Source organism: Aptenodytes forsteri, unplaced genomic scaffold (genome assembly GCF_000699145.1).
Source record: "Aptenodytes forsteri isolate BGI_AS27 unplaced genomic scaffold, ASM69914v1 Scaffold9, whole genome shotgun sequence".
Lineage (NCBI taxonomy): Eukaryota > Metazoa > Chordata > Aves > Sphenisciformes > Spheniscidae > Aptenodytes > Aptenodytes forsteri.
This window is the reverse complement of record NW_008796217.1, coordinates 1,178,223-1,190,661: the sequence shown is the minus strand read 5'-3', so window position 1 is coordinate 1,190,661 and position 12,439 is coordinate 1,178,223.

Sequence of the window (12,439 nt, the reverse complement as noted above, 5' to 3'; positions counted from 1 at the left end):
AACTAGGAGCATCCTGACCTACTAAGTCTTTTCTGTCTCTGACTTACATAATTAGCTGTTAAAGTGAAAGAGCTACCTTTCCAATGCTTTAGTGCAGACTACTAGGAGCATCCTGACCTACTAAGTCTTTTCTGTCTCTGACTTACATAATTAGCTGTTAAAGAGCTACCTTTCCAACGCTTTCGTGCAGACTACACAAGGTCAAAGTAAAATGTCACACAGGTCGACAATATTTAGTACTGAGCATCTGCCAGCTATTCCTTTGCTTTCTGGACATGAACATTAAATTCAAGTGTAACTGTTTATATCTTTATTTTAGCCACATCTAGAACATTCATCGTCATAGTAAGCATAATAACTAGACGTAGATAGATCTTAATTTCTGCAACAGAAATATTATGTTAACATTTATAAAGGACATCATTCACTTTGTAAACCTTACTTTTATTCTCTGAAACTAATTTCATCTCACTAGGGTTTCATATGGGCATTTTCAGATCCCCTTGCTCTACTGCAAAGTGGATAAGCCAGATATTAAGTAGATGCATCAAGATAATGCAGTAAAGTAAGTAACAGATGCAGTTTTTATCACAAGTGGTACATTTATTGTTCTTCAAACTAACAGAACCATGTGAATGCTAAATTTCTCAATTAAAAAAACCCACACAACTTTCCAGTCTGATTATTAGCCATTTAGGCCCCCAAAACAAAAAGTACATGCACAGCAAAAGCTTGACACCCACACAGAAATCTATGCCAAAGTAGTTTTAGAAAATATCATACTTCTAAAATCAATTATTTTTTGAGGCCTAATATATTATTTTGAACACTTGATTTTGGCAGAAAAGTTTTCTAATTTTTGGTTGCTAAAAAAAGCTTGAAAATGCAAATCCAAAGCACTTGAAGACAAGAAAGCAGACAAAAAGAACCAGAAATGTGTGTCCTTCTCAAGCTTCTAATTTTTAAGCCATATAATGATTACTTGCGACCTAAATTATGATTTTTGAATGCTTTAGATGTCAATATTATAAAAATGGGATAGAGGATCACTAGTAAGATATCAAGATTTGCTTCCAAGGCCCAGTCATGTGCAAGGATCAGAGGGACAGAACCATCCGTATGACAAGAAGTCAGTATCCAGCACTAACTGCATGTGACATCTATCAGGATATTTACTGCAGATCCTACAGTATGACAGAAGTGACCAAGCTAACTGTAAGCAGCTTGGCTTCGAACTAGAGGCAATTTAGCTTCAGCAACAAGTAACTATTTACATGTGTGGAAACGATATGCATGCAGAAACGTTTACTGGGGCTGTCAGAGCAATGACTGCTGTGCAGGACACATGGAATGTCAGAGTCCTAACTTCTACAGGCTCATGTACAGCCTTGTGAGGCAGCGGGAAATACCAGAGGGCTGTCAATATTGGCAAATCACCCAACTTTATCCCTTTCTAAAAGAACCTGAGTTTTATAGGGTTCAGCTTCTTTGAATAGTCTCCCTCCTACTGCAAATCAGAGTCCCTACTTCACCATTTGTGTCTTCAAGTACAGCAGTAATTCTTCAAAGCTCTGCACCAACTTGGTTAGATTACTTCTGCTCTTGCAAATAACGTGATTTGAGCTAACTCAGCTATTTCTACGCTACACCACACCATGTCACATAGTCATGCAGAGTGAAACTAAGCTGGATCCAATATTCAGAGCGTTCAACAGAAGGGCCAGATACTGTCTTTAGGACTGTTACAAGTTTCTATAAAAATAGCCATAGAAGAGTAATTCAAAATTGACAGAAAAGATTCCACTGTGATTAAGTGAATGAAAAGGGGAAATAAAAAGCAAACCTCTCAAGATCTCGCTTCCAAAATGAACCGTTACATATAACTTCTTTTCCTATCTTCCTTTAACCAAGACTGAGAAACCACCTCATTAATAAGAAAGTTGAAGTATGTCAGAATCTGTTTTCAAAGAGATAAACAGAAGGTTCGGGAGGATGGACAACAGCATGTGCGGGCAATCAAGGGAAGATTCCAGTGATGTTAACAATAACACAGTACATAATTTATTTTCTCTCAGAGTAGATTATTTTCTCATTACTCTGATGAAGCATGAATCTGGAGTAATGTACACTCATAGCAGCAGATACCTGAAGCTAAGATTAAGATCTGTAAATAACATTTTTCAGCAACTGCCATTATAAGTCAATTCTGAAAGTCTACAATTCAGGTATGTAAAGAACTGGACTTTTCCGAAGGCTGATAAGGCAATTATATCACCCAAATTCACATGCTTCTGCCTATCAGCTCTACAGCATAAAATGGTAAGTTAAATGCTAGTTAAAATTTCATTGTTTTTCATTGTTTTCCTCCTTCCAAAGGTAAGGAAGTAATACAGGTGACAATTCCACCTGTATCGAGTTCTTCTTTAAACCCCTCTCCCCCCCCCTTTCTTTTTTTAATTTCATGACAAGTTTTAACATAGAGCATTTTCTTGAACAAATCATTGTTCAAAAAAGTTTCTAAGACATCTCAGGGCTACATGATCTTTTGTAGATAGCCCTCAGTAAAATTCCAACATCCTTACTTGATTTAATGCCAAATCCCTGATTTGGTGGCTTTCCAGCACCTTTTGGGTTGGAATGTGAGTTATTCTCACAGCCCTGGACCGAGTTTCTAGAGTATGCTTTTGTAGCTCAATCTTCATTTTATGTGCAGCTCTAGTGCTACAAGAAACTATTAACATAAAGGTCTCAAACACAGTACATCCTATTTAATTATACCAAATGACTGGTATCAGGCCTAAACACTTGAGTTAGCTTAGCCTGGTACCACCATCCCAGTATGCAAGTCCACTGTCCAATGCCTTGTTATTTCCGAGCACCGCCGCCATTTGTGGCTATGGTCATCTCCACTTATTTTGTTCTCTGTAATTCTTTTCCAGTCTATGGTGGCAACTGTGGGGGGGTATCCATGGTTTGAAAAACTGTAGGCACAACAAAGTTATGAACACTCAGACTCTTACAGAAAGTTTCTAATTTCAAGTAGATACCTCATATAATTCTGATTAACAAGTCAAGGAATGCCTGTGCAATGGAGGACACAAAAGAAATAGTGTAAACTTTAATTCAGACAATTCAGTTAAGCAAGGGTTTTCTGAGCAGGTAACTGAGGCTTCCACTAAATAAGGAAATAAATGGTTCATTTTGGAAACAAGACTTTGAGGGCTTTGCTTTTTTTTTCCCCTGATGAAAGGTATTTCTTAACTTTTCTTAAGTCAAGTGCCACACCAACAGGGGACATCAGTCATGTGGCTTGATATAAATATCCTTGACATCAGTCCTATTCAGGAAGGAAAAAAATATTAAAAGCAGAGAATAAAATGGAGACTTTTTTCTTTAGAGAAACATAATTAATGAAATTGTGGACACGTTTTATACACAAAGGCACTCAGAAGTATTGGAATCTCCTTTGTTCTCCAACACTCCATCCTCTTGTTATATACAAGTCATTGTGATAAATCAGAGCTGACTAGTGGTCTTCACCATTAAAAAAACTATGTTTCTAATGAGAAAATGATTTATACATATAAAATGATGATTTTAACTGAATACAAAGAAATGTCTATCAACACAAGACTAACACTAAAATCTAGCCAGACAGTGAAAAAATGTTAATATTCAGGGAAAATAGAAAAAGAGAAAAGATTAATGGAAATTCTCAAAGATCTAGCTAAACTACTGCTAGTGAATACTCAAAAGAAACGATTAAAAGACAAAACTGTATTTTTTAGTCTTAAGACATCCTTCTTTATTCTGTAATTGATATCATTTCACTGGTAGAAGTAATGTTCACAGATACAACAGTGGGATTTATTATACTATTATATCAAAATGTAGGGACTGTACTGTATTTCAAACTGAAGAGACTTTAATTACCAGTATAAACCAAAACATTAGACTATGATGTTATCTTGTTGTCCTAAAGCAAACAGCTCAGGAAGGACATCAAACGTATCTAAAAACATAAACATCTATTAACACACTAATCTGTAAATTTACCTCAATAAAGACATTTCCAATCATTCTGGCAATGAAAGTTGACAGTGTGAAAGTTTACTCCAGAACATTCAATATTACTTACAGTAATTTTGGTAATTAAAACATGTAAGAGGTTTATGCTATTTATTTTTTGAGTAAAATCAAGAACCTAAACTTAAAAAAGGGAAAGTGCTACTCATGTAACATAAAATCAGAAAGCACAACATACTGACTAAAAACTTAAAAAGATTCTTGTTCTAATTTTGTTTTCCCACCAATTCATCATTAAGACTTCTGGCAAAAACTCTAAACCAAAGACTTAGTGCCCAATTTGCAAGTAGTTTAGTATCCTATATATACATCTAGATCCAAATATACATTCCAGCAAAGACACTGCAAATGAAACTCATTCAAAAGTTAATTAAGGCTTTTCTACACATGGAAGTGTTCCTGATTAATTCCATATGGGGCCATTCTTATTACAGAAGTGCCTCATTCCATTTTAGTTAAAACAAACTGGTTTGTTCAGGAATGAGAGTTGCCTGTACATGGAATTAATCAGAATCATTTGTAGACTATTTTAATTACTTGTGACCAAATAGGATCTGAAAAAAAAAAAAATCAGTAGGCTTTAATTCACAAGAAGTTTTGTGCTGGCCTAGAGGTCTATCTGTAGGGATCTCCTTGTGAGAGGATCTTAAATTAAAAATCTGATAAAAAATATTAATTATTAATGAGTAATATTTTGACCTTTTTCAATAGGTATAGAAAAAAATTAAAGGAAGTACACTGTAGTGAAAATACACACAAGTCTTAAGTTTCTGAAGAAGGGTTTTTAGATTTCAGGCCCTGTAGTTGTGTCTCTCTTCTCACTTCAAACAATCTGATCTTACTTGAGGGTCAGGACTGTTTCATAGTCTGCAATAACTGCATGACAAAGATTACATCAGAAGATGGCACACAGGACTGGAACCTCTCTCTTTTCCTCTGTCTTGTGCAATAAAGGAACTTGTATGCCAGAGCAACACCCCCACCCGACTGTTTGCCATACATGCGTATCACCTTGGCTTTGTCCTTACACAAAGGATGGAATGAGGTGCCTCAGCACACCGATGTTGAAGTGGAAGGGGAAAGCAAGAAGATGAAAATGCCCATACAGAAGTTTTCCAGGAAGGGTTTCAGAGTGCTCAGGCCACAAGACTAGTATTGCCGATAACACAATAGCATCACCACCTAATATTTTTGGCATATGTCTAGACTGAGAATACATTTGTAAGAATTGTACATAGCCCATTCTCAGTACTTGCCATTCCTCTTCTTTGTTTCCTTTGATTCAAACATTTTTGAATGCTTGAAAAGTAACGATTTTGGCTGCCTGTTCAGATGACCTATCGCCATCCTGTGGAGAAAAAAAAGGGGGGGGGAATTTAAAGTGCACTTTGTTTTTTATAACCCTACACACATCAGCTTTGTGAGAGATACACCACAATGATAACCCTTATGTAGTCAATACCTTACATATTTCTTATTCATTATTTGAATATATGATTTTCACCTGGTAGATAGAAGATTGCAAAGGATTTGGAAAATTGTATCTCTCTCAAATCAAGTGCACTTTGCAGGCAGTTAATGACTTCTGGCTTAGTGAGTACCAACACTGCAACAGACAAAAAGTGGTATAATACCAGAAACTATCTGAATATATTTGTTGGCTCCCTTTGGCAAAAGCATGTTTAGGAAGCTCTTGTCCTTCCTAAAGAATTCTAGCTGCTTTAGAAAACAGGCTGAAGTATGAAGTTTCGAAAAGATTTTGTAGGATTTACTTACACAACAAGAATTTTTGGCATAATATGCTTGCTATACAGACTGAATGCAACTTTTTTTTTTTTTTGGCAGTATATACATCTCAGCTACGAGTTCTACTGCAAATGCAGTTATACTAAACAAGTAACTTGGATAATATACCTTATTTCTCCTCTAGTGGAACACAGCTGATTTCAGCAAATGGGCCTTTCTACCCATTTGTCATGTAGACATGAATTGTGATTAGATCATTAGACTTTGTTGATATGACCAGTACAAGGGTAGCTTTACCAGCAAACCTGTCAACTGTAGACAGTCATATGCAAATAATCCTCAACTATTCAGTACTGTGTCTGTAAAAGGTCTGTAGTTACTGGTCTAATAGCTGTTAAAGAGCTCACTCAATCTGCTATTAACTCTCAAATAACCAACAACTCAAATATCCTACTGTTGACTGTTTAACTCTTTGTGTAAGAAAGGAGGACACAAGCCAGAAATGTAGTGTTCACTGTAAATATTTCATTCTGATGCTGAGCTCAGCAGGTGATAAATATAATTCCTTGTCCTTTTCCTTCTTACTTTAGTCAGGAAGATGTTAGCCTAATGGCATCCATAAATAAACTCAAGCAGCCTCATACTATACCAAATGCTGCTGTTTGGTGACTAGGAAAGGTTTCGGGTGACTCATTACATGACAGGTGGGACATCTTCCGAAGCAAGAGAGAAGCTTTAATCTCTGTTCCAGCAGGGAGGGAGTGTCCTGTAGTAACATGATGGGGCAGCAGAAAGAGTTCAAACCAGTGTTAAAAGCCCTTTTATCCTAAGTATGGATCAGCTATTTTGCTTCCAAAAAACAGAGTGTGGGTTCTCACCTGCTGTCTGCAAACGTGGCAGTCAGCATTGATGTGAGGAACTCAGTGCTAGGTATTTGTATCAAGTAGTTTTCCTTACGTGAGCAAAACCGGCAAAGATCCACTGCTGTTTTTCCATCTTCTTCATGGTGTCAGCACATAGGATAGAAAATTTCAGGGAAGGTAGAATGCAGTTTGCTTGAATTTAAGAGAATAATAAACCGAGTAGACAGAGTTCAGTGCAATAGGAAGTCAAAACCCTCAGCTAGAAATCAGGATGAAGAAATCTAAGAGATCACAAGATACAGAAGCCTGTGGACTTTAAGCCATAGATGAAAACAGCCCAAAATCAGAAAGATCTGTCTCAGATTCAAAATACGAGCGGACATCTGCAGATTCAATGTACTAAGTTTTCTTTTCAGGGTTTCCCAATTCTATACACTAGTGTACGAGAGTCTGGATATGCATATAAGATTGCAGCCCACTATTTCAATCATGTCAAATGCCTATGTGATTTTTAATCTGTGGTCAGAAATAATCTTAAGAAGCTCAAAGCATTTATAACATATACTGTAAATAGCATTTTGAATTAGGATTTTGTATAAGTGAAGGTTTAAAAGTACCGTTACCCCTCTATCAGTTCTATCCTTTTCAGTAGATAATTGTTATAAAAGTGAGAAATTATGAAACCCAAATTTGCTGGGTTTATTTCATCAAATATAAAATACAGACTCTGGAAGTTATTGCTTTGCTGAGGTCTTTCCTGGTTGAAATTTAGGCAATAAAGAATGGGTCCAAATGGTAGAAGCAAAAAGGTGTCTTTGGACTTGGAGACATAAGAGGATAAACATTTTAATTCTCAATATTACTGAACTGCAGGGGGATTTTTACTGTTTCTCCAGAAAGAACTATCCACAGTATGTAGTGTACCACGTTAGCACCCATTAGGCTCAGAAGCACACTGAAATCTTTCAGAAGCCGACAGCTGGGCAAAAGATGTGTTAAATCAGGGCCAAGGCAGACAGTTGAGAGGGTTTTCTGAGCCATGGGTGTATGTTTCCATAAAGGCTGGCATCCAACTCGAGTATATAGAAAAGCATTAAAGGATACTGGTTTTCCTCCTCCTCTTCCTTCTATACAGACGGAAGGGTGATGCTCTGCAAGGAAGTGACAAGATGACATTAGTAACGCCATCATACAGTGAAACCTATGTGACAGACAGTATTTGTTCTATTTGTCTGTCCTAGCTTCTGCATTCTGTTCTTTTAACACAACAGGCACTAAGGTGAAACTCCTTGAAGGAAGGGACACAGCTCCTGTCATTGCAAGCAACTCGCACTCCTTACCATGCTCAGGGAAGAAAAGTTTTCAGAGTCTGTAAGGTTAGAGAAAAGGTAGAAGAACCTGCAGCACACCCAAGAAACTAATAAGAAAAGCAAACAGATATTCAAACTCCCCTTGCAATGAAAAAACTTCCTAGAAACTAGAGGAGATGTGTACAATTTGTTACAATTCAGAGCAGCCCTTGCCTATCTGCTTAGTTTCAGTCAGCTCAGTGGCTTCTCACCTCTTAACAAAGTTGATTCATGGAAGTATAGGATGGCAAGGGAAGATTGTTTATAAACAATTTTTATTTCTATTCTGTCTTACTGAGTGTTTTTTTCTTTCAGGAAAAAAAATAATCCCTTGTCCTGTTTAATTACCAGTTCAAAGAAAGCCAGTTTTTTGGTGTTTAAGCCTTTTTCACCTTTGGGGAACTCATTTTAAGGAAAAGACCTAGAGATATCCACTTCCAAGCTCCAGCTGACTCAGTGGTCTCATCATACTTAGGCACCAGTATTCTGGATTTCTGTTTGGAGCGCAGCATGACACCTTGGGCCTGAAATGGCTGGGAAGCTCTGTGCTGACCATGGCCTGCTGTAGCTGACGCCTTGCTCTAGCACATGAGTTAGCGACACAGGGAGGCAAATCAGTTTAAACAAACGTAGGAGCTTCTGCCCTGTGAGAGGCTGAGCAAGCCAAGGCAGCTGGCCACTCACCCATTCTGCAAGCTATTGACCTGAGGAGGAAAGGGAAGAGGGAACACAGTTAAGACTCTTCAGTCTGAAAGCTAAGACAACGGCAAGGTAGCTATGACAAAGGCCATAAAATCATGAATGGCACCAAAATGTGACAAAAGGACAAACGTTCGCTGTTAAGTCATGAATGAGATGGCTCTAATTAAATTATCAGGAGAAAAGCTTAAGCAAACAAGTACTTTTTCCAAACAATGCCTATTTGCCTTGTGGCACTCAGTGCCAAACTCCGTTGTGCAGGCCTAAGCATCAATTGAGTTCAAAAAGTGACCAGAGAAATTTACAGGAAAAATCATCAAGTATTATCAAATACAGTGATGAAGGGGCCTCAAGAAATGCTTTTGAGGTTGCCAAGCACAAGGAGAAAATACAAGAAAAATCACTCCACACCTCAATGAACAAAGATACTGAACTGGAGGGACTTTTGATCTGAACCATATATAGCCATTTTTGTAAGTTCCTATGTACTTGTATAATTCATTCTTGTAAAATGCTTGGATGAAGAATATTACATATCTGTACAATATATTAAAATTTTTCAGTCATGCCACATGCCATAGTACAAACTAAAGCGTGTATCAGCTTTCCTATAGTGGTAAAGTTATTCAGGTTGAAATTTAATGAACTAGTCAGAATTTAAATGCCTAAAGGCTAATCACAATGAATTGGTAGTGTTAAATATAACCTTGAACACAGAACAATCTCAGACAATGATTTCAGCATTGTCCCGGCTTAGATTATGGGTAACTCAAGTATGTACGACTTAGGCGTTTTCACTGAATTATTGCCTGTATATTGTATTGAGTTAAATTTATTATCAGACTAATTAAAGTGTTCTAAAATAATGCCATTTCTAGAAAAATAAGCTCCCAAAGGAATTCCACTACTGAACATTAAGTCAATGGATTAATGTTCAAAATAATATTCTGGTTTCCATCCAAGTCAAGGAAAAAAAGGTAATTTTATTGGAATTTTATACATGCAGAAATTCACTGTGGTTTTTTTAAATGTTATTTGTGTTCCATTACTTCTTAGGGAGTTGGGGGGGGAATCAGTCACCAAATGATCCACTACATTTCAAAGGATTTTACCATGTCAGTAAGAACACAGATTCTGTTTTGCTTACTGAACCCAATGGGAACGGCTAGTGATTTCAATGCAAATTATAACAGCATGTGATTTTTTTTTTTTTAAACACAGATGTTCATCACAACATTATGGTATATCCCCTTAAATAGCTACCCCGATGCAAACAGCAGTAAAGGAAATGTCCAAAATTTAACTAGATACAGCATGATCCTTTAAAGCTGACTGCTGCAAAATGCATGGGGCATTCTCTCTTCAGTACAAAATAGGAAACTCGGAAAACAGACATTCAAATCCTATTTGGCAACTCAGCATCTTGTTCTTAAGCAAGCTTGCCTAGCTGTCTAAAAATTAGAACCTTCTTCTATTCTTAGAAGAATAGAATGTTCTTAATCTAATAGCTTGAATATCTCTTTTATGTCCTTCTTTTCATGTTCACATTATTTCCTAAGAGCAGTTAGCTGCTTTAGCTTTACAGAGACTTAACATGATTCTCAAGAAAAAATCCCAAAACGGCAGAAGGGTTCAAAGAAACGCTATTAAAATTCAAATGCTGTATGATACTCTTGCTATCCAGTTTTAGTTCTACATCTAGGAAGACTAAATCTAACCTGATCTTTAAAATACGTACTTCTGACTATTAAATTGTAATATGTAACCACTACTATTTGTATTCAGATTGATAACTTTTCATCAGATTTTTTTGTAGAATCCTCACCCACTGCAGCCTATCAGATCCCAAACCAGAGGCACTCCCTGAATTATTCTGATTTACCAGTAACTCTAATTTAAAAAAAAAAAAAAAAAAAGGCAAACAACCTAAACACAGAAAGCCAAGCCCTGTTCATCTTTATGGTAACATTGAGACAATCACAATAACTGATCATAGGTTCTAGATTACTTAAAATCATAAGATTCCAGGAGAACGCAATTTGGCTAAGATACTCAGTTTTTTATTTTAAATGTGTATTAAAGTGAAAAGTACTGTATGGTATAGCAGAACATAAAATCTGCTTCTTCTGCTGCTACTTAGTGCATTTAACAAATAAAACTATTGAGCAATAACCCTTCCAGTAGCAATATTAATAAAAAAACCCAAGAGAATAATTTCCTACTCCACTCCCTCCACCTCTTTTGACATTTGTGTATTGGCAGCAGAAAATAAATTACTTTCTCCTTTGTTTTAAGCAACAGGTATTCTCCAATTTTAGAAGCTAATACCGAGTTCAAGGAAAAACAGGACACAATCCTGACCCAAACCCAGTCCACAGAAGCTCAGCAGGATAGCCTCACAAAACTAGAATCTGTAATGCCTTGGTAAGGGTTGCTTTTTTATAGCAGCTACACTACTCTGCTTTTACATTGGAATTATACTAGTTTTGCTAGAAGAGGACAATATTCACCATTTCCATGATAAAAGGTAAAGAATTCTTTTTCTTGGAACAGTATTTGTATTTTCACTTCCAGGACAGTTATCTTCCATTTAATAGCAAACAGGACATCCTTCAGAATACTTCCAGTTAGGGCCATAAAAGAGGAGTAAAGAAGGTAAAAAACCACGCCACCACGCCCCCCCCCAATCTGGCTTCTGCTCTATTTTGGAGTATTAAGACTAGTTTTAGTTTCAGGAGTTATTAAAAGGAGAATTATGCTTTTTGCACTTAAGAAATAGTGGTACTAACCTGTTGCCACTCTTAAGGCCAAATATGAATCCATTTTATTGAAGAAGATACTATGTAATATTTTCCCTTCGTTGTTGGACCACATTTTCAAGGTTTCAGCTATTTCAAGTAAAAATTAAAAAGATCTCATACGGTATTGTAGCGGATCTCTTTTATTTAAGTAAACAGGCATTAGTTGCATGAAAGCCCATGCATATGCTCACCCTTAGATAACACAGCAACCCCACTAGCTTTAACAAAATCCCTCCTATAGTTAACATAAATACATCTACCATGATCAGGACTTTGTTATTGCTACTACCTAAACCAACTCAGGGTCCATGTATATCTAGTGCAGCAGTCTACTTTTGATTATTACTATCAGCATGTGAAAAAGGTGAACACTTGGTACATTGTTAAAAAAATATCTATGCATTAGAAGAAATAAAATCTCGTAGGAAAAAATAGCTTACTTGTTATATACACTTCAGTTTATCAGGTTAGCTTTGTACTTCCATTTTTCATCCTAAACAAGTATCATTCTTATGCTTTTGCCATTAAAAAACCCCACATAAACCAAAAAACTTACTAAACTAGCCCAGTCAGAGATTGGGTTTATTTCGGTGAGGTATCCATAAGTTTCCCCTCTCCCTGAAACTTTCTAAAATCTGTATCTGTTCTGAACATTTGATACCAGTGACAAACAACTATTTAAAACTAATTTCCAAAACACAGTAGAAGCATCTTATTACTGTAGAACCAGAAGGGCTTCTGGAGAGATTTCCTTCTAGAAAGGTCTTGGGCAACTGGTGAACAGACAGCAGCTCGGTTTTCAGTACAGGCAGTAAGAGATGTGATGGAAACAGCTCGCTCTAGAACAGCTATATAACATTGGTTCATGAAAACATTGATGAAAAAGCTTCAGCTT